The sequence below is a fragment of the Gopherus evgoodei genome, chromosome 7 (genome assembly GCF_007399415.2).
Source record: "Gopherus evgoodei ecotype Sinaloan lineage chromosome 7, rGopEvg1_v1.p, whole genome shotgun sequence".
Taxonomy (NCBI): domain Eukaryota; kingdom Metazoa; phylum Chordata; order Testudines; family Testudinidae; genus Gopherus; species Gopherus evgoodei.
Window position 1 is genome coordinate 100,043,941 of NC_044328.1, and position 22,491 is coordinate 100,066,431.

Sequence of the window (22,491 nt, forward strand, 5' to 3'; positions counted from 1 at the left end):
AAGCTGAGACAGGAGCTAAGCCAAAAACCAGCTGCCTGCATTGCAAGCAGACTAGGATGAAGAGTGCCTGGATTTGGTGGCAAGATGTGGGCTGAGAACACAGGAGTTCTGGGATCTATTCCCAGCTCCTTTACTGCCTCACTGTGTGCCCTTGGGCAAGTCACTGCATCTCTCTGCACCTCAGTTTCACCATCTGTAAAATGGGGAGAATGATCCTTCCTTTGTCTATATTATGAAAGCTTTTGGTGGCAGGGATTGTCTCTCACTGTATGTGTGTGCAGCACCTGGCACAATGGGGCTCTGATCTCAGTCAGGGTCTGTGCAGCATCTGGCACAATGGAGCCCTGATCTCAGTCAAGGTCTGTGCAGCGCCTGGCACAATGAGGGCCCTGATCTCCATCCTATTGTGCCAGGAGCTATGCAGACCCGCGGTCAGAGACGGTCCCTGACCCAAAGACTTCTCACTCCGAACAGACAAGGGAAGGATGGTTTTCCTCCTGTTCACAGTGGGGAGAAATGGCCTGGGAAGAATTCAGGTTGGGGATTTTCCAAGGAGCCAGAGTGAGCGGTGCCCAAGGGTAAGTGACTCACCCGAGGAGACAAGGTTCGAGCAGGAATTGAATGCACCTCTCCTGATACCCATGCAGTGGACTACCCACAACTCCTGTGTTTCTCATTGCTAGGACCCTTCCTACTGGAGACCTGTGCTCCAGCACCCCTAGTGGTTTTTCTTGTGCATCCACTAGCTCCCAGCCTGGCTCCTTTGCAGCAGCCAAGCCAATGCACACCTGGCACAGACACCCACCTCCTCCCCAAGTCCACTGGCTCCTGCATCCCTGGCACGGATCAAACATCTAATTTACACTCTCTCCACGACTGGTGCTCACCCGGAGTGAAATGTACAGAGCAGGAGTCGGCACATAATTAACACAGCCACAAGTCAGCCACATCCCTGCTGGCAAAAGGTCACCGGATAGGGCAGTGAAAACAGAGCCAGCCCCAGGCATGCCAGGGCAGGGAGGTGCCCAGGAGAAGAGGCAAGGTCAGGGCACAAAGGAGTGGGACAGGCATTGGAGTGGTAGGTAAAGTGGGGCATCAGTGCAGGCTGGGATGGGTGGTAGGTGAGGTGTTGGGGTTGGATCAGGGCTGAGATGTTGGGTGACCAGACAGCAAATGTGAAAAATCGGGATGGGGGGCAATAGGAGCCTATATAAGAAAAAGACCCAAAAATCAGGACTGTCCCTATAAAATTGGGACATCTGATCACCCTAGGGTGATGATAAGTAAGGTGGGGGGTTGAAGCGGGGCTGGGATGGGTGGTAGGTAAGGTGGGGGGTTGGTGCAGGCTGGCATGGGTGGTAGGTAAGGTGGGAGATTGGAGCGGTGCAGGGCTCGGACAGGGGAGGTGGAGAAGGAAGGGTCGGTGCAGGACTGGGACAAGGGAGGCGGAGAAGGAGGGGTCGGTGCAGGGCTCGGACAGGGGAGGTGGAGAAGGAAGGGTCGGTGCAGGGCTGGGACAGGAGAGGCGGAGAAGGAAGGGTCGGTGCAGGGCTGGGACAGGGGAGGTGGAGAAGGAAGGGTCGGTGCAGGGCTGGGACAGGAGAGGCGGAGAAGGAAGGGTCGGTGCAGGGCTGGGACAGGGGAGGTGGAGAAGGAAGGGTCGGTGCAGGACTGGGACAAGGGAGGCGGAGAAGGAGGGGTCGGTGCAGGGCTCGGACAGGGGAGGTGGAGAAGGAAGGGTCGGTGCAGGGCTGGGACAGGAGAGGCGGAGAAGGAAGGGTCGGTGCAGGGCTGGGACAGGGGAGGCGGAGAAGGAAGGGTCGGTGCAGGGCTGGGACAGGAGAGGCGGAGAAGGAAGGGTCGGTGCAGGGCTGGGACAGGGGAGGCGGAGAAGGAGGGGTCGGTGCAGGGCTGGGACAGGGGAGGCGGAGAAGGAGGGGTCGGTGCAAGGCTGGGACAAGGGAGGCGGAGAAGGAAGGGTCGGTGCAGGGCTGGGACAGGGGAGGCGGAGAAGGAAGGGTCCGTGCAGGGCTGGGACAGGGGAGGCGGAGAAGGAGGGGTCGGTGCAGGGCTGGGACAGGGGAGGCGGAGAAGGAAGGGTCGGTGTAGAACTTGTGTATTACTTGTAAGTGACAGCCTGATTCTGTGAAGTCCCAGCGCTGAGCACTCAGCATGTTCTTCGATTCACACTGACAGCGCAGGGGCTTTTCTGCCTCATATTACATATTATCAAAGACTCTGCCTGGAGCAGGCATCCACAGCAAACAGGGCTCTTCATCCCCGAGCAACTCCTGCAGGGTCCTGCAGATTGCTAACCACACCCACAGAGACAGGCCACAGACCCGCACTCCCAAAGAGAGAGACAGACATGCACAGACCTACACACAGACACTGCCCAAAGATACGCACACAGACACGCACAGACCTACACACACACACACACACACACACACAGACATTGCCCAAAGATACGCACACAGACATGCACAGACCTGCACACACACTGCCCAAAGATACGCACACAGACATGCACAGATCTACACAGACACACACACTGCCCAAAGACTCGCACACAGACAACACAGACCTACACACAGACAGACAGACAGACAAGCACAGACCTACACATACGCACTGCCCAAACATATGCACACAGACATGCACAGACCTACACACACACAGCCCAAAGACACACACACAGATAAGCACAGACCTACACACATACAGCACTGTGATGCAGCCACCTCTGGGGTGGGTATGGGTGCTGTTTATACAAAGATCACTTGTTTGATGCTGAGATGAAGCCACCTCTGGGGCGGGCATAGGAAAAGAGATCTCTATAGAACTGATTCCCACAGGCAGCTATGTGTTAGCACTAGGGGAAAGATCCTGCCATACCCCAGAGGTGGCTGCATCTCAGCACTAAGTGAAGCCACAAACTTTCCCATCATAAAGGGCTGACAAGCAGGGCTTGGGGAGCTCATTCTCTTGTAGCGATGCGCGGATCTGCACTGAGCCAAGAGGGACTGGCATGGGCTGGGGACAGGGTGGGTATGTCATGGGGTTAAATAAACAATTTTAGAAACCCCTTTGCAACTGCAGGTGCAGCCGCGGCTTGCTGATCTTCCCCAGCTAGTGTGTTAAGACAAAGTTTCTCCATGATCAGTTTCATCTTATCAGATGGCCTGGAGGATTAATGTGTATAATCGGTTTAGCCTACGCCACTCTCCTGCCCCTTAGACGGACCTCGGATAAATTTAATTCAATTGCTGGCCTGACCCGTCCCTGGGCTAATCCAAGCAATATGGTAAAGTCAGTGTGACAAAATCCCCAGCGGGTGTAAATCCGCATGTCTCCACTGGAATCAGTGGGGCCAGATCCCCAGCTGGTGTAAATCAACTGTTGGTGCACTGCCATCAGGGGATCAATGTTGATTCACACCAGCTGAGGATCTGGCCCAATGGAGTTATTCTGGATTTACACCAGTTCTTATGCTCACTAGTTCTGAGCTACAATATGGCACCTCCAGACCACACCCCGATAGCGAGCAAAACCACATGCCCTGCCAGCAGAATCAGACCCCCTAAAATATGCAGGATCTAATGAAATCAGGCATCTGTTAAATATCCGAGTGACAAACTCAAGTGCTAATGAAATCAGCAGCTGCTCCCTGGGAGCTAATGATACAGGGCAGAGCATTTCTGTGAGAGGCGCGTGTGTGTAGGGTGCAGAGACTGGAGATTGTGTATTGCCATTAATGATTGATTCTGAGAACAATTAACTGTGATGGGGTGGGAGAAATGACTACACTAAACAGAGTGCACTCGTTTGGAAGTGATAGATGATGAGGGGAAGGGGTGTACAAATAGAGGGATGCGTATGGGATGGACAGACAGATTAGATAGAGATTGTGTCTGAGGATGGATGGGCAGATGGACACTAATGTTCTGAGCTCTAGAAAATTAATCTCAATGTGCCTCAGTTTCCCCAGCTATAAAATGGGGATAAGGATCCTCCTTTTTCTACATAACCTGGGAGTTCTTTGGGGCAGGACTGTCTTCCATTGTGTGTCTGTGCAGCATCCAGCATAACAGGGCTACACTCCCAGGTGGGGACTATGCAGCGCCCAGTATGATAGGGGGTTCTGATGTTGGACCAGGACCATGCAGTGCCTGGCACTATATGGTCTGATCTTGGTTGTAGTCTGTCCAGCACCTTGCACAATGGGGACTATGGTCTCAGTCAGGGTCTGTGCAGCACTTGGCACAGTGGGGACCTGATCTTTGGTCAGGATCTGTGCAGCACCTGGCCCAATAGGTCCCTGATCTCAGTCAGGCACTACGTTCATACTAGAAGAAGTATATTCTCAGGGGCTCGTTCCATAGCCTTCCACATCATTGCTATTCACTCGAACACACAACTCATCTTGTGCCAGGTCTGGTGTGGTGGACACAGAATTCCCACTGGGCCCGGACTTCCTGGCAGGTTGATTGGAAAAGACTCTCAAGTTCACCAGCATGAACCCAATGGAGTTTTTCCTTGTCAGTTTCCCTACGTGCCACCTGCTACATTTCACAGTGCTTGCTAACCCAGGGCGTGGGGGTCATTAACTTTGCCCCACTCTAACTGGAAGCACTGTCAGTTTCCAAGCCCCCAGAGCACGCTGGAGTCATTTCCTAGTTGTCTCTGGCAAAGATGGGGACACGGCCCTGTTAGTCAGTAGGAGGGGCTGATTTGAGGGCAATGCAAGAGGAAGAGAATTTGATCACACCGAGGACAGGCTCTGGCTGTCAGGCTAGGGAAGAGAATTACAGCCGTCAGGGCTATGGGCGTGGTGACAGGGTGGGGACTGAAGAAAGATATTTACTGCAAAACCCACACGACACTCATCTGCCTCCAGATTGTTTCCGTTAGGATTAAGCTGTGTCAACTCTGCTGACAAAAGTAGATGCCGCGCCTTGGAAGTTCAGACAATGTGAACACATGGGTTGGGCCTTATATTAGGAATATCAAGGTTCCACGCAGACTGGCAAACTGCTCCTTTTACTATGGGCCTACAGTAGCGTCTAGCACCCACTGGGCTTGGAATATTCTCTGTTGCCCCATTGTACTGGCGCTTTTATTATGGATATTACAGTAGTGGCTAGAACCCACACAGGTTGGTGCCCTGTTTGTTGCCCAGCACATCTATGTTAATATTGTGTGTATTGTGGTAATGTCTAGACACGCCCCCTTCATGCGCACACTGCTGGACGTACAGTCTATTGTTCTTTTATTATGAGTATTATGGTAGTATCTAGCATACCATTTATTGCTCCGATGACCTGGTCCTGTTGTTAGGGGTATTACTGTCACATCTAGAAGCCATGCAGGTTGGCACAGCGGTACTTTTATTATGGGCATTACGACAGCATCTAGAACCCACACTGCTTGGCATGCTGTCTGCTTCCCCAGCATATTGGTCCTTCACTACTACCCGCACCCCCCAACTGATCCTTTTACTGTGGGAATTACAGTAGTGTCTAGATGCCCATGGCTAAGATCAGGCCCCATTGGGTACAAGAGACACATATGGTGAAATCCTGGCCCCCTTGAAATCAATGGGAATCCTGCCATGAACTTCAGTTGGGCCAACATTTCACCCTCAGCAAGAGAAAGTCCCTGCCCCGCAGAGCTCCCAATATATATAGACAAGTAGTTTAGTGGTTAGAATGGGGTTTTGGAGTCAAGACTTCTGAGGTCTAGTCCCATCTATGGGAGGGGAGTGATGTGTAGTGGTTAGAGCAGGGCCTGGGGAAGCCTGTGGCTGGAATAGCAGCAGGGGGCTGTGTGTTGGGATTGAGGGGCAGGGACACAGTCAGGTGGGGAGCCCAGGGCGGGAACAGCAAGGGGAGTGTGGTCAGGTTTGAGGGGCACCAGCAGTGCTGCATAACACCAGATTCCCCCCTCACCAGCGCTGTCCCTTGGGCTCTTGAAAAGTGGCAGCATAGCATGCAGCTTGTTTTCCCGTTTCTTCGTGCCCTGCACTTACATCCCCCATGGGGCAGGGACCATAGGGGGGAACCCGAGAGCCAGCTAACCCAGCAACATCCACTCCCAAGGAACTGCAGTGATGCGCAACAGATGGGGTCTCCTGGGGCAGCTAGTTACCTGTTCCCATGCAAGGGGCAGGAGTCCCAGGGGTGCAGAGTGGGGCACAGGGACATGCCTTGTGGAAAAACACTGTCATTGCAAAGCCATGCCCCCCACTTCCACTGGAGGGCTCTGCCGCCACTCGGACCTAGCCCCTTTAAAAGCCAACCTGTGTTTAAAACCAGAGGGGACTTTGTTACACAAGGGTACCGGCTAAGATGGAAATCAACTGTAGAACCCACTGAGATCAGGGCCTCTATTGTGCCAGTCACTGCACAGATCTTGATGTGACTGGTGGCCAGTTGTGCTTGGGGCTGCACAGACCCTGACCAAGATCAAAGCCCCCATTGTGCCAGGTGCTGCACAGATCTCAGCTGAGATCAGGGCCCGTTTGTGCCAGGCGCTGCATAGACACACAGTGAGAGACAAAGAGCTCACAGTCTGAATAGACAATGGGTGGGAGGGAAAACAGAGGCACCGACAGGGGAAGTGACTTTTCCAAGTCACACAGGTGGTGCTGCAAACTGACCCCAGGAGTCTTGATTTCCAGCCCCTTGCTCTAGCCCACTGGGCTCTGCTCTCCACCCAGACCTGGGGGACAGAACCCTGGAGTCCTGGCTTCCAGTATCCTGTTTGCACTTTAACCACTAGACCCACCCACAGCTAATTCATGCAGCACCTTCCCCTCTCAGAGTGACCATCTCAGGCTCTCTGCAGACTCAGGCAGGCACCACTGTGCAGGTTACATTTTCAAGCTTTTTTCCACAACTACGAGGGCTAGAGGCATCATCTGCTGCTTTTCATTTTGTAATGAAAGCTGAAATTCTGCTGTAATAAAACAACTGCAGGACCTGAGTTCCGAGGCTTCTATGCCTTAATCTGTCATTGCATTGTGGTCTAATGAAACGCCGCCCTCCCAATTCAAAATGGTTCCTTACGAGGCAGGAAGCCAGCTGAGGATCCGAGGTGCCTGATGTAAGTTTCAGGGGTTAACATTTCCTGATGCTCATGCAAGGAGAAAAGTAGCTGTAATCTCTTCTCCCATTCTAAGTGCCTAGCAAAGCCACACGTCAGCCAATGTAAGGATACACCTGACGCCTCTTTATCAACCACAGAGCCAGGGAAACTGACCGTCCCTTAAGAGCTACTGCTCATCACATTACAGACCCAGCTGCCAGGAGATGAATGCATACTGTGATCCGACCTCCCAGTTCCCTGGGATGTAAATGGAGCCATTGGGCTAGATCACCAGCTGGGGTAGTTCAGCCATAGCTCCACTGGAGTCACTGGGCCAGGTCCCAGCTGGGGTAAATCAGCCATAGCTGCGCTGGAATCAATGGACCGGATCCCTAGCTAGTGTAATCACAATCATTAGTTCCCATTAGCACTGCTCCTTGTGGGGTTGCTTACAGCAGTGCAGAGTGAGCGTTCTCCCCTTCTGGTTTGCACACTCACTTTGCAATGATGTACCCGGCTGCACTGGGGCAGAGGTGAGGTGGAACCGGGGTCTGGCTGTGGACTGTTTCTGCCCTCCCCCCACATTAATTGCGGCATAATCATTGCCCATACCAATGCCCAGTTCAGAGGCCTCTCCGGCAGAAAAAGGAGGTGGGTGAATCTGACGCAGCCACTTCCCCCCAACTTTGAATCTCAGCTAAGCTGATTCCCTGCTGCCAGGCTCCTGGTTTGGCCACTTACAGCAGTGCAGAGTGTGTGAGCAACACGGCTATCCAGATCTGTTACACTTGGCACCCGATTTCCACGTGCAAGTGACTGTCACAAACTGCAGGGGAGCCTTGGACGTGGGCTGGCTATTACAGTGCCCCAAGGATGTATATGTGTATCTAGCTATCTGCCTGACTCTCTACTGTGCTGCCTCTAAAGCAGTCTTTTCCGGCAGAGCCAGCTGAATGTACAATGTGTCCCAGTCACTACTGCGGTGTCTCTCTCTCAGACCTGCTCTGCTTGTGCCCCAAGCATGGTGCAACGGGCTGTATAATGTGGCAAGGGTGCCCTGAATGGAGGGAGATGGACAGAGAGAAGGATTCAATAGGAGGAATGTGTGTGTGACTGCCCCCTGCTGGAAACGATCAATCCTGCTGCTTCTCTGCGCGGGTGTTTGGGAATTGTTTCCTTTTGAAAAGATCCAGCACTCATGAGCCCCATGCTGTGCTTTCCCTCTGCTTCCAGCAAACATCTTTCACCATTTATGCTGCCTACATTAACCTCCCTGCTGGCTTATTATGGGAACAAATTGCCACTTAACAGCCACACTCTCTCTGACCAAGTCTCCGTCAGTCAGATAAATCCCTCTAGCCTATGCCCATCCTGATGAGGGAGGACGGAGCATCAACGCCCATCTCCCACCCATAGCTTGCAACTCAGAGTGAAGCCAGTGCAAAGCTCAAAAATGCTACATCCAAGTGCTGATAGCTGAGGACTTTTTTTGTAAAGTCCCAGCTCCTGGAGTCATGGGAATCTTGACTTGAAAAACAAATAAAGACAAGCATCTAGGCCCCTGCCTTAGGTACCCCATCATCATTGTACCTGGGTACTTTGAAACTTTAAGGTATTTAGCCTCAAAATCTTTCTGTGAGGCAAGCAGTGCTGTCATCTCCATTCAGACGGCGAAACCAAGGCACAGATTGTCAAAGATATTTAAGCATCTAACCCTTAGTGAAACCAAGTGATTTGTCCAAGGTCATATAGGGAGTACATGGTGAAGCAGGGATTTAAACCCTGGTGTCCTGAGTCCCACGCCAGTGTCCTAACTGTATATCCTGCCTCGCTCCCCACACATGCAGGGAAGAGCTTGGCAATGTGACCTTTAGAGGAGTTTGAGCATTGGCCTGCTAAACCCAGGGTTGTGAGTTCAGTCCTTGAGGGGGCCATTTAGGGAAGTGGGGTAAAATCTGTCTGGAGATTGGTCCTGCTTTGAGCAGGGGGTTGGACTAGATGACCTCCTGAGGTCCCTTCCAACCTTGATATTCTATGATACTCAAAATAACAGAAGCAATTTAAAAATCCCAAACCAAAGTGTATGATTTTTTAAATAAACTCTCATCATTTTTCACACAAAATCTCAGGATTTGGGGGGTCCTGGATTCAGAATTTGAGGGCACTGAGGGCACAAATGCTGTAGTTCCCACTCAGATTCAGCGAAGCTTTCAGATGCTAAAGCAAAGTGTGTCACTCTCAGATTTTCTGAGATGTTCATGATATTATGGTAGGACCTACAGGCACCCTCTGAGATTGAAGCTCCATGGGTGGTGGTTGCTTCAGGGCCTAGGCTGGTTCACAGACAAGTGTGTCGGGACGGCAGAGGTAGCAGGAACCATGTGCAGATTGCCCCGGACCCTGCCTCTGTAGGGCTGAGTTGTGCTAGCTTCTCATTTCTGGGCCTCCTCCCTCCTGTACCCCATGTGCTACAAAGACCAGAATCCCATCTTCTGGCAGCAGGTGGTGTGCACCTTGCAGCAGCTGGCACCTCCCCACCGCTCTGGCAGCAGTACAGCGCTCCAGGCAAACCAGCTCCCGCTAGTGGCAGGAGGCAGTACTGCACCCTGCAGTACATCAGCCACACTGCATAGCAGTGAAATTATCATGAGAGCCACTAAGGACCATAGGCAATCACCCCAAAGATAGGCCCTATGGCTGAATTCCACGCAGCATGCACCACATGTGTCTTTTACAGACCCCCATCATCTATCACAAACAGGATCTGAACGCTGCTCCTTCAGGAATTCCATCAGCTGGCAGCGATAGCAGGACCGTTATCCCGCCTACAGGGGACGGCCACTGGGTTGGAATGGAATAAGGGCTGCATGGAAGCAGGGTCATGACCTATCTTTTTGTTCGGTGTTTGCACAGCACCTGACACCACAGTCTGAGCTCCTGGGGATCTTAGTTACTACCGCAATCCAAATCATACACAATAATTAATTAAATCTTTTTCCGGAACAGCAGGGATTTGGGACAAAACTGCCACATGCAGCGGGGTGTAAAGAGAGAGTAAATAGACCCAAAGGAATGGTGGGATCGCAGTACAGAGGTGGCCTAGACTAGGAACAGCAGTCTGAGGGGGAAGGTGATTGGGAGACAGGAGGGATAAGTGGCTACTTCCCTTGCCTGGATGATATTGATTGTTATTTTATGATCATATTAAAAATTCAATGGAATGAGCCTCTGAGCACTGGGAATGGGAAACCCAATCACACAGGAGCCAGGATTCCTGGGTTGCAGCCCCAGGAGAGGAGCAGGGTCTAGTGTATTAGAGCAATGGGGATGGAAGTCAGGACTCCTGGGTTCCAGCCCCAGTTCTAGGAGAGGAACGGGGTCTAGTGGATTAGAGCAATGGGGATAGAAGTCAGAAATCCTTGTTTCCAGCCCCAGCTCCAGGAGAGGAACGGGATCTAGTGGATTAGAGCAGTGGGGATGGAAGTCAGAAATCTTGGGTTCCACCCCAGCTCCAGGAGAGGAGCAGGATCTAGTGGATTAGAGCAGTGGGGATGGAAGTCAGAAATCTTGGGTTCCACCCCAGCTCCAGGAGAGGAGCGGGATCTAGTGGATTAGAGCAATGGGGATAGAAGTCAGAAATCTTGGGTTCCACCCCAGCTCCAGGAGAGGAGCGGGATCTAGTGGATTAGAGCAGTGCGGATGGAAGTCAGAAATCTTGGGTTCCACCCCAGCTCCAGGAGAGGAGCGGGATCTAGTGGATTAGAGCAATGGGGATAGAAGTCAGAAATCTTGGGTTCCACCCCAGCTCCAGGAGAGGAGCGGGATCTAGTGGATTAGAGCAGTGCGGATGGAAGTCAGAAATCTTGGGTTCCACCCCAGCTCCAGGAGAGGAGCGGGATCTAGTGGATTAGAGCAATGGGGATAGAAGTCAGAAATCTTGGGTTCCACCCCAGCTCCAGGAGAGGAGCGGGATCTAGTGGATTAGAGCAGTGGGGATGGAAGTCAGGACTCCTGGGTTCTAGCCCCAGCTCCAAGAGAGGAGCGAAGTCTAGTGGTTAAAAGCAGTGCTTCCCTTTCTTCATCAAATATAAGATACTTGCCTGCCCTCCATGGCCTAGCCCCATCTATCTGTCATCTCTCGTTTGACTCCCACTTCCTGCTGGCCTCCATCGCCCACTTGTTATATTGTCAAACAAGCCCCTTTGTGCTTCCTCCCCTGCTGTCCGTAAGCATCCACAGAGCCACCTCATGGTCCCCCTTCAACCCCCTCCTTAAAACTCTCTTCTGCCCTGATGTCTACAAAAGCCTTGACAGCAGTTTGGCTGCTGGTGGGCTGAGCTCACTGCCCATCACACTGACCGGGGTGGGATTGTCTCATTGTTTCCTTGTGCCCCCTCCCCCGTCTGGCTGTAGCCAGCTGTCGTCTCTTGTCTTATACTTAGATTGGCAGCTCTCTGGGGCAGGGACTGTCTCATTCTGTGTTTGTACAGAGCCTAGCACAATGGGGTCCTGGCCTATGACTGAGGCTCCTGGGTGCTACCACCATATAGATATTAAGTAATAATAATAAGTAGGAGTCAGGACCTCTTGGTTCCATTCTCAGCTTTGAGAGGGGAGTGGGTTCTAGTGGTTAGAGCAGAGTGGGGCTGGGAGTCGAGCTGGAGGGGCACTGGCAGAGATGTGTGTGGGGAGCACAGGGCTGGGATAGAGAAGGCTGTGGGGTGGGACTGAGGAGCTTCACCAGGGTTGTGTGAGAGCTGGGTAAGCCCAGGGCTGGGATAGCAGCTCTGCAATCGAAGGAAGCATTATTACCTTGTGTCAATTTCAGTGGGGAGAGAGGGGGCTACCATTGGGCCCCTCCAAACCAGTCCCCCCCATGCACACTAGCTGTGGATCATATCCTGTATCCCAGCTGCTCTATTAGCCTGTAGCTCATGGGGTTTCTCTCAGCTCCCCACGGGGTGACTAACAGACCAATTAAAGTGCCAATAAAAAATTTAATCAAGTAATAATGCACCTTACTTTGTTTAATTAGTGTTCTGTCAAGTGAATGAATATTTAAGATGAACATTGTGGAGCTGGTGCCAAGCGCTAGCCCAGCGGGCAGACGGACGGGAAGCCACGCTGCCAAACCCTGTGGCCACATTTCAATTAAACTGACAGCTCCCCTCTACAAGGTAATATTGATCATGGGCTATTAGGTGGCTCCTCAGCACCATGCCAGGGAAAGGTGCCTGCTGATCAGATGTTACGATGTTCTAGGAGGAGCAGAGCCTTACTGGCTGCCAATAGTATTGTACTCCAGACTGTTCCAAAGTGTGGGGCACCCCTGTCCACAGGATTAGCCTTGCTGGGAGGTGAAAATACCACCAGGGAATACTGCAGAGCCACAGCTTTCATTTAAAACCAGCCGTGAGTCTCCAGCTGTTGCGGCTGTGAAGAAATGTTTCAAAATGTGACCAGAATATAACCCACTGCCTGAGTCTGCAGAAAGCCTGAGCCAGTCGCTCTGAGAGGAGGGAGCTGCCCCGAGTATAACTGATGCAGTGACATGCCTGAGTCTGCAGAGAGCCTGAGCCAGTCACTCTAGAGGAGGGACCTGCCCCAAGTGTAACCGATGCAGTGACATGCCTGAGTCTGCAGAGAGCCTGAGCCAGTTGCTCTGAGAGGAGGGACTTGCCCCTAGTGTAACTGATGCAGTGACATGCCTGAATCTGCAGAGAGCCTGAACCAGTCTCTCTGAGAGGAGGGAGCTGCCCCAAGTGTACCTGATGCAGTGACACGGCCTGAGTCTGAAGAGAGTCTGAGCCAGTTGCTCTGAGAGGAGGGAGCTGCCCTGAGTGTCACTGATGCAGCGACACTGCCTTAGTCTGCAGAGAGCCTGAGCCAGCCATTCCAAGCGGAAGAACTGCCATGCTCATTTCCACAGGAGTTAACTTAGATGCTCAGCACTGCTACTTTATGATGCTCTTGTTAACTATTTCATTGCCCATTACAAGCTGGGGAAAAGGGAAGAATCAATGTGCTCTGACTTCTCAAAGGGGAAGGTGATGCAGAGGATGTAATTAACCACCCCAAAAACTTCCAGTTAAGAGGGCATCAGGACAATCAGGGAAATCAGCTGTTAATGGCAAAGTCTCCTGTTCTCTGCACAGTCGTCATGTCACCTACAACTTCATGAGGCATAACACACGGCGACCCACTCCATGGGCTAGGGCTATCATTTGTTACCGGTATAGTTACATTATTACACAGCTAGTGTGGGTGCAGTTATACTGGTATAAAGGTGTCTTGTACCTGAATAGCTCACTCCCTTACGTTTTATCCATAGTGGTAGAGAGGCACTATTTTTGTCTACACACAAGTCCACATTAATCACAATCTCTAGCTCTCTTGGCTGGTCAGGATCATGAGCCCCATTTTACAGAAGGGAAAAGAGCAGGGAAGAGACACGCCCACATTAACCCAGAAGGCCAGGGGCAGAACCCAGGTCTCCTGAGTCCCGGTCCAGTGCTCTATCCACTAGGCTCTATCCACAGTGCCTGATCACATAGGTAGTGATATAAATGTGTCCACATGACAGGCTTGTCTACAGGGGACACTGTAGGAAATTTAAAAGCGGGATGTTAAAGCCCATAAGTTAAAGTGCAGTATACCCAGCGAGGATGCTGTACTCAGAAGTAAAGTGACCCTAGTTTGCTGTAGCTTTTGTTATGAGGAAGGCGGGAGGAGGACAGCTAGACAGATGGATGTGCATGGGGATAGAAGATGGATGGATAGACACATAGACAAACAGATAGATGAGAATATAGAAGAAAGGTAGGAAAGGCCAGAATACAGAAAAGACAAAATAGACGCCCCAACCCTGCTCCCCACCTTCCCCACCTCCTGAGCACTGGGCCGTGGAAGGACTTTGATAATTATTTGTTTCACTTGAGCAGTTCTGCGGCCAGCCAAGGCCGAAGCCCTGTAATGAGTATGGATTTGCCAGTAAATAAGTCCCCATGCGCTCCCTGGGCCCTGTAATAAATGCATTTGGAGTAATCTGGCTATCACCTGCCGTAATTGCTAGCTGTCAGCTGAAATTGATGCCGCATGCACTGACTTTGCTACCGCTTTGCCCTTCCTTCACACTGATCTGTCTCCTCCTCCCTGCACCTCCCCTCTACCCCAGGAAAGCTCATGTTCCAGTTAGCCACCGAAGCAAACCCCCCCTCGCCACTCCCCCACCTGCGCCAGCCCAGGGAGGAGACATTTGATGCTAATGAGAACAGGGCTATGTTTCTTCCTTGCATTGAAGCCAGGAGTCCTGGCTCCCACCTCTGTCCTGGGCTCATGTGCCAATGGGTCCTGGCAGCAACAGGAGGGACCCAGGTGACGTGTGAGAAGGGGCACAGGGCAATCTGACAAGATGTAAGCAGGCGGAGAGTACTGGCTTGTGGTGGTGGCTGAAATTTGTCAACCAAAACTTTTTTTCTGGCGCAAAAATGCAGATTTGGGTTGACTGAAATGATTTGGGAATTCGTGGTGATGTCTGCCAGTTGTTTCTGTCAGAAAACTCTCAAATAATTGAAACATTTCCATTTTTCAATTCCCAATGTTTTGAAATTTCCTCCCATCTTATCCAAAAACCATGTTTAAAAACATTAGAAACAAACCATCTTGTTTGACCTGAAATGAATTTCCCATCCCCCTGTGATTTTTCAGAATTACTAATAAACCAAAAAATCAGTTATTCACCCAGCTCTAAGTTTGAGATCAACTCAATAAAACCTTCCCTGTGTGTGTTCATCACAGCAGGTGTCCGTGGGGGAAGGATTCTGCTTAGAGCTGGCTGCTTTTTGAGAACTGTCTCCACCATAAGAATTACCACACACTGGTCCATTTGTTCCTATAACCCGTTTCCAATAGTGGTCAATAACAGAAGAACGTGTGAAAACCCAACAGGCAGATGAGAGGTAATCTATCCCCCATAAAGGCCCAATCCTAACCTCTAATTAGTCAGAGACTGACTTAAACTGCAAAGCACAAGACTTTACCTCCCATCTGAAATCTTTGTTAGCATCTGCTGCTTTAGCTTTGGATATTCTCATTATCCATACGAACATCCAGCCCTCTTTGGAGCTTGCTAAGTTCTTGGCTTCAACAACATCCAGTGGCAGTGAGTTCCACCTGCTATTACGTATCAAGTGAACAAAGCACTTCCTTTGATCGATTCAGACATGGCTACCTTCCAAATTCACGGAGAGTCCCCCTGTGAGATGGGGAGACCAGAAGCTCCTTCCCTAGACCAGTTAGTATTGTACAGACTTGTACCTTGTCCCATCAAATTTGTCTCCTTTCTAAACTGAACAATCCTTTACTTTATGCTGGTAGGTGGATGAATGGGTGTGTAGGAGGGAGATCCCAGGGCACCTTCCCCAAGACTTGTGGTGTTAAACTCAATTTTAGGCTCCAATTCCAGCTTTGGCCATTTCTTAAACTCCTCCTGCAGTTTCACTTGGATACAAAATCTGCCTTTCATTCCACCCCAGGGGCAGCTTCATCTCAGCACTGGGCAAGGGATTCCTGTACAAATAGGTGCTCCAGCCCACCTCAAAGACAAACCCATTTAGATTCCAGTGGAGTGTCACCGATTTACACTAGTGGGGATCTAGCCCGGCTGACTCCAATGGAGCCATGGCTCTTTTACATGCTAGGGCAATTTCAGTGTACACCAGCGGGGGATCTGTTCCATAATTCTGCTATTACAAACAAACTGCTCCTAGCCCTAGAGATTAAATTCAACATGGAAGCCATCTTAAATGACCTAGACAAAGCCAGCCCTGCTTCTGCATAACTGAGGCCAGTTCAGTGACTCACCCTGATTTCCACTGGTCTCACTAGGAGCAGAATTTGGCCTTAAAATGGTGCACAAGAACGGTGCTACCTCATTTTAAGAATCCAGACGAATCTCACAGCGTCATCCACCTCCCAAGAGTCTACTGCGACATCCATCATTTCCCGTTAAATCACCCTCTCTTGGAATCATGTGATAAGAGAGTCATTTTTTCTAGCTTAGGAAATGCTGGGAAAATTGGGAAACCCTAAAAGGCTGCAGGAAATCCAGAAGCTGAGTTACAACGAACACCAACACTGGTTACACTTTTTATTAAAATATCTCCTGAGTTCTCAAAGGCTTGAGGGTGAATCATATGCTCCTGGAGGGAGAGAAGCAAAGCTCAAATTTCTCCTTCAACAGCATGTGGAACAGAATCTGCCCTGTGGGCAGGGAGGGATATCTGGGGCTGCTGTTGGCAGGGGCAGCGGTCAGTTTGTGCCAATTTCTCCCCTTCTCTTGGGGCGATAAGCCTTTTGGCTCACAAATGGCAATTTGTGGGCACCTAACTCTGCTGCTGACACGCCATCTCATTCCCCACAGCTGTCGAGCTGGCAATCAGGTTTAATAAAGGCACAGGGATTAGACAGCTGAACGAGGAATCTCATTGGCCTAACAATGCGATTACTACAGACAGTGCAGCCAGGCCCCCCAACTCCCAGGCCCACCCCAGCTCCAAGACAGCAAGCTCAGCGGGACGCTGAAGGAGGGAGACAGGTGGGTTAGCTGTCAAACTGCAGTTAGCAAGCAAGCTAAGGAGGCTGCCCGGGGTGCAGTGAGGGTGGCTGCAGATAGATGTAGTATATAAAATAAAGGCATGTGGGTGGGCACGGATAGAGATATGCACATGCACTGGTATATGCATGATCACACAGGTAAGTATGCAAATACACGCCTCCATACATGTACACACATATGCAAATGCATGCACATGTATGTAAATACATGCACACACGTCTGCAAATATACACACATAAGCATAGACACAAACGTATGCAAACACGTAAAATATAGGCACACATATGCATATACCTGTATGCCTGCAAACAGGGCCCAATTTTCTATTCACCCTTCCTGTTTGACATCCCTGCAAAAAATGGCGCCTGCATTTCTCTTATTCTCGTCTTTTATTTACCCCAGCTGCACTGCAACCCCTACCTCCTGACCTCGGCTACAATCCTGTGCAGTCATGACACTCACTCCTCTGCGGTTCCCGCCCTGCGTGGCAAATGAGTCAGGGCTGGTGCAACCATTTAAGCAAGCAGGGCACTGGCATTTGGGGGGCGCCATTTTCTTCGGCAGTGACCGCGGTGGCCGGATCTTCGGCCGCCCCAGTCGCCGCTGGCATTTAGGCGAAGGGAGCCGGGGCAGGGGAGCGCTAGGGGGGCCGCCTGCAGCAAGTGGGGGGGGAGCGGCACGCAGGGGAACGCCCCGCCTCAGCTCACCCCTGCCCCGCCTCCTCCCCGAGCACGCCGTGATTGGCACCGCAAGCCTGGGAGGTGGGAGAAGTGGAGCAGCCACAGCATGCTCGGGGTGCTTGTGTGTGGAGCAGGGGTGAGCTGGGGCTGGGGGGTGCCTCAGGGCAGAGGATGGGGAGCTGCCGCTGGGGGGCCCCTCAGGGCGGGGGGGGCTGCTGCAGGAGGGACGCCTCATGGCGGGGGGGGCTGCCACGGGGGGGGCCTCAGGGCGGAGGGGAGGGGCTGCCGCAGGAGGGATGCCTCAGGGTGGAGGGGGGGGGCTGCCGCAGGGGGGGCGCCTCAGGGCGGAGGCTCGGGGACGGCGGAGGGCACAAGGTGGAAGTTTCGCCTAGGGCACGAAACATCCTTGCCCTGGCCCTGTTTCAAATGAGTGCAGGACTCGAGAGCCCCCCCAGCGACCTGTCTCAGGCCATCGGATAAAAGATCCCAAAGCACACGTTGGCTCCCTTCCATCACACCTGATTAAGAGGGGGCAGTTGGTGAGAACAGCCAAACAGCCAGTTGGGGGAAAGGAGATGGAGGGAAAATGCCCCTCCAGTGCTCTGCAAGTTCTCGCTGCAGCTGCCAATGGTGCCACCTGTCACGGTGCGGCTGCTAATTGGCATCGCTCCCCTCATCTCCATCAGAAGCCAATGCATGTCCTGAATGCAATGCCACAGAGCACAGGGCATGTTTGCATCAGCCCCAGCCTCCTCCTGCTGCCAGAGCACAGCAGCCCCAGATAATAGCTCGGAGCTCCTGTTGTGCATGCCAGCCCCTGTGGGGCACTGAGTACCGCAGGGTGCCCCAGACTGGGGCTCTTGATCACACCCTCTGCAGTGGGGGTGGTCACACTCATCGCAAAGCATCTGCACTGTGAGACCCCAGGAATTCCCTCAGAAGGAGGCCAGTGGGGAGGGTCCTAGGTGGTACCTGCGCTGGCACTGAAGGGGGCACGGTTAGACAGCCCTGTCCTCTGAGCTCAGTTACTCCTCTGGAGTCTGCATCCCCAGTGTGGGGCCTCCTCTCTCTGCTTCCCGGAAGCCGGGGTAACTGGGTAGATAGAGGGGCGTGTATGACAACATGGACATCAGGACTAGTGAGTTCTAGACCCACCCTTGGGAAGGGAGTTGGGTCTAGGGGGTTAAAGCAGCCCGATTCAGAGTTAGGACTCCTGGGTTCTATTCCCAGCTCTGAAAGGGGAGCGATGTCTAGTGGTTACAGCAGGTGGGAGTAGGGACTCCGGACCCCTGGGTTCTATCCTGGGCAAGTCCCTGTCCCTCTGCCTCGGCATCCCATGCTATAAAACGGGAGGACAGATCTGCCTTGTTAAGCTGTTTGAGGGCTGCAGTGGGAAAGCTGCTACAGCACTGAGGTTGATGCTATACCCAGATTAACCCTTTCCGTCCCTCCCTCCCTCCCTTTACAGAGAGCCCGTCCAGCTGAGCCTGTGAGATCCATCCATTACATGGCTCGCCCAGCCACTGTCGCCCCAAGCTTCCCCTCTCCCTGGAGCCAGGCTATGTCGTGCTGCTGCCCCCCACCCCCTCACCTGCCACGGACCCAGGCGTCCTGAGCAGGAGGACCACAGAGCCCGACCCCGGAGCACCCAGATGTGAGTCGAACCCGTTGGCTTCATTAATTGGGGGGATACAGCTCAAAAGGGGGTTACTAAAAGATCTGATCTTTGGTTTAGAAAACGGAGTCAGGGAAGGAAAGCACGATGGACACAGCGTGACCTACATATACACCCCACTCTACCAGCCATCTAGCCCCCCCATCGTGTCCCCCTGTAGATCATTAGCTGTGGCATGTCCATGCATGGAGCGGGCCTGGCAAGGGGCCATGGCTGGCTGCTGAAAGTTGCTCGGCTGCTCCAGGCCCTTGCGTTGTGGCCTGATGTTCATGCTCACAGACAGTAGTGGAACAGCTGGGCCTCGGGGCTCTCCCTGTGGGGCTGGGGCCCTGCAAACACAGGGACTTAGAGAGCAGCAGCCAGCCATCAGGAGGCCCTGGCTGATGCAGAGGACGGGCATTGCATGGATTCACAATGGCACACCCAGCGGCAGGGTGGGCATGCTAGTGTCTGGAGCAGGGGGCCTGTGTGTTAGGGATGGCTGTGAGGGGAAGGGAGGGGAGCTCAGGGCTAGATTTTAAGCTGCTGCATCACATAAGGTCCTGAACATGCTCCTTCAATTTCTCGGTATGCATCTGGGTCGGGGAGCAGTCAGGACTCCTGGGTTCTATTCCCAGCTCTGGGGAGGGTGGGGTCTAGTGGGTAGAGCAGAAGAGGCTGAAACTCCTCCGTCCTATCCCCAGGTCTATGGAGGAGAGTGTCTCTCCCTAGCCCCTGCATGGCTGCCTGGTTTGTGATTCATCTGGCGCTGACACCTCACTGAGGCAGGGGGGGCACCCAGAGCCCTTCATCTCACTTTTATTTGTCCTCAGAATTGCTATTGATTTACAAGTGCTTGAACTCTGCCCAGCCACTTCCAAGTATGATGAGTTGGAGCTCGCCCAGGCTCACTCCCTTCCCCTCCTCAAGAACAGAACCCAGGAGCCCTGACTCGACCCCCACCCCCACCCCACCCCACCCCCTCTAATTCCCCCGCTTCCACTCCCCTCCAGGACCCAGAGCTCCTGCAGGACAGCCCCCCTGATTTTAGAAGCTATTTCTAAGCCGTCACATCCTTTCCTCAAGCCCCACTTCTAGGGTTCCTTTGCTCTCCCCTTGTTAATTGCAGTAGCTAGAGCCAGCCTGTCCCCATCCCCACAGGCAGTCTTGGCCAGCTCAGAGCCCCAGCTGTTTGCTCCATAGTTCATTCTAAGATCAATATCCTTGAGAAGAGGCTTTTCCATTCCCCAGAGGCAGCTGGCTCTGTGCTAACTGAATCCTGCCCTTCTTCCCTAATCCAGCGATGCGGCTACAGGCTCGCCAGCAATTTAATGGGCTAAATGCTCTGATTTCCTCCAGGAGAAGCTACTCTGAGCACTGGAAGCTACGGGAGTGACTGGATTGCAAGTTAGGAACCAGCCTTATTGTTATGGTACCAGCTAGATGTCTCTACCCTTCTGGCCAGGTGCTGCACAGACCCTGGCCGAGACCAGGTCCCAACAGCACCAGGCGCTGCACAGACACAGAATGATGATCCCTGCCTTAGAGACCTCTCAATCTAAACAGACAAGGGGTGGGAAGGGAAACAGAGGCAACAAGTGGGGAAGGAGTTTGCCCAAGGTCACCCAGAAAGTCAGTTATAGCCTATTCCCTTATCTGCTGAATCTTGACATCTATGAATCTGTCCATAAAACCTATATGCTATGTTGGGAGTTTGTGGCGGAGGGACAGGAGGGAGCCCAGTGCTGGGATAGAAGAGGGTGTAGGGGGGGATTGAGGGGTGCAGGCAGAGGTGCGGGGAGCCCAGGGCTGGGATAGCAAGGGGTGCAGGGTGGGACTAACGGGCACAGGCAGAGCTGGGAGAGCCCAGGGCTGGGATAACAGGGAGGTGCAGGGCGGGATTGAGGGGCATAGGCAGAACTGGGGGGAGCCCAGGGCTGGGATAACAGGGGGTGCAGGGTGGGATTGAAGGGCACAGGCAGAACTGGGGGGAGCCCAGGGCTGGGATAACAGGGGGTGCAGGTCAGGTTTGAGGGGCACAGGCAGTGCTGGGGAGAGCCCAGGGCTGGGATAACGGGGAGGTGCAGGGCGGGATTGAGGGGCATAGGCAGAACTGGGGGGAGCCCAGGGCTGGGATAGCAGGGGGTGCAGGGTGGGATTGAAGGGCACAGGCAGAGCTGGGGGGAGCCCAGGGCTGGGATAAGGGGGGTGCATGTCGGGATTGAGTGGTGCAGGCAGAGCTGGGGGAGCCCAGGGCTGGGATAGCAGGGGGTGCAGGGGGGGATTGAGGGGCACAAGCAGAGCTGGGGGAGCCCAGGGCTGGGATAACGGGGGGGATGCAGGTCGGGATTGAGGGGCACAGGCAGTGCTGGGGAGAGCCCAGGGCTGGGATAACAGGGGGATGCAGGGCAGGATTGAGGGGCACAGGCAGAGCTGTGCCCATTATTTTGAAGCACACATCCCCATTTGCAGACTCCCCCTGTATCAGTGGCACTGGGGCATAGAAAGTCCTGCATGTTTTTTCCATACTGGCGCATTGAGAGATGGCGCTGAACCTTTACAGCTGGGGGAGGAGGGGGGCGCAGAAACAAATTCCAATTACAATCCACATTGGGATCCTGGCAACGCGTTTAATTTAAACCGGCGCGCAATAAAAAGCTGCAAATCTGAATACTGTGGAGTCTTGGGGGATATTGAACAAATTGCCTGGCAGAGAAATGCATTAAAAATTACCCTGCAATCAGAGTTAGAACAAACTAAAAAGTTAAATTACAGGAAGCAGAATCCATATGTAAACAAGTGGCAGTAGGAAGTGGGAGCAAGCCTATGTGAGTGGGGGTGGGAGCCAGGACTCCTGGGTTCTCTCCCCAGCTCCAGAAGGAAAGTGATGTCTAGTGGTTAGAGAAAGGGGGGCTGGGAATCAGGACTCTTGGGTTTTATCCCCAGCTCTTGGAAGGCAGAAACCAGTGATGTTGAGTCTGGTATCTTTTTAGTGCAGTTTGTTTATTTACATTCTGTACCTTTAAAAAAACGCACCCCAAGAATCCCATGACTTTAAGGAAAATGCCAAATATCATGAGATTCAGGATAAAATCCTGAAGATTAGCAATGCTGCTCTGTAAATTATACCCACTCCCTTCCTACAGGCAGGGAGAGATCCCAGGAGTCCTGGCTCCCACCCACGCCTTTGTCCTAACCACTAATCCACCTTTTCCAGCAACCGCAGTTACAGCCAGCGAGTTTGTTTGAAAAACCAGCACATCTGTAATCGATGTGGGATCTTACACCGCTTTAATTCCCCCAAACAGTAGCCTCTGTCTTAGATTCCACAACTGCTGCGGGAGGGAGTGAAGAAAGGAGTGCTTTGCTTACAGAAGATGCACATTGGTATGCAGTCTGCCTCTGGCAAGACAAACTAGAACCCAGGAGTAGGAAATCTTCATTCCTCCTCC

At 52.6% G+C, this 22,491-nt stretch overlaps 1 protein-coding gene across 4 annotated transcripts in view; it reads right to left on the bottom strand.

Moving 5' to 3' along the window:
* MACROD1 (mono-ADP ribosylhydrolase 1) overlaps positions 1-22,491 on the bottom strand; it is a 208,039-nt gene that overhangs the window by 84,801 nt on the left and 100,747 nt on the right. The window lies entirely within an intron of this gene.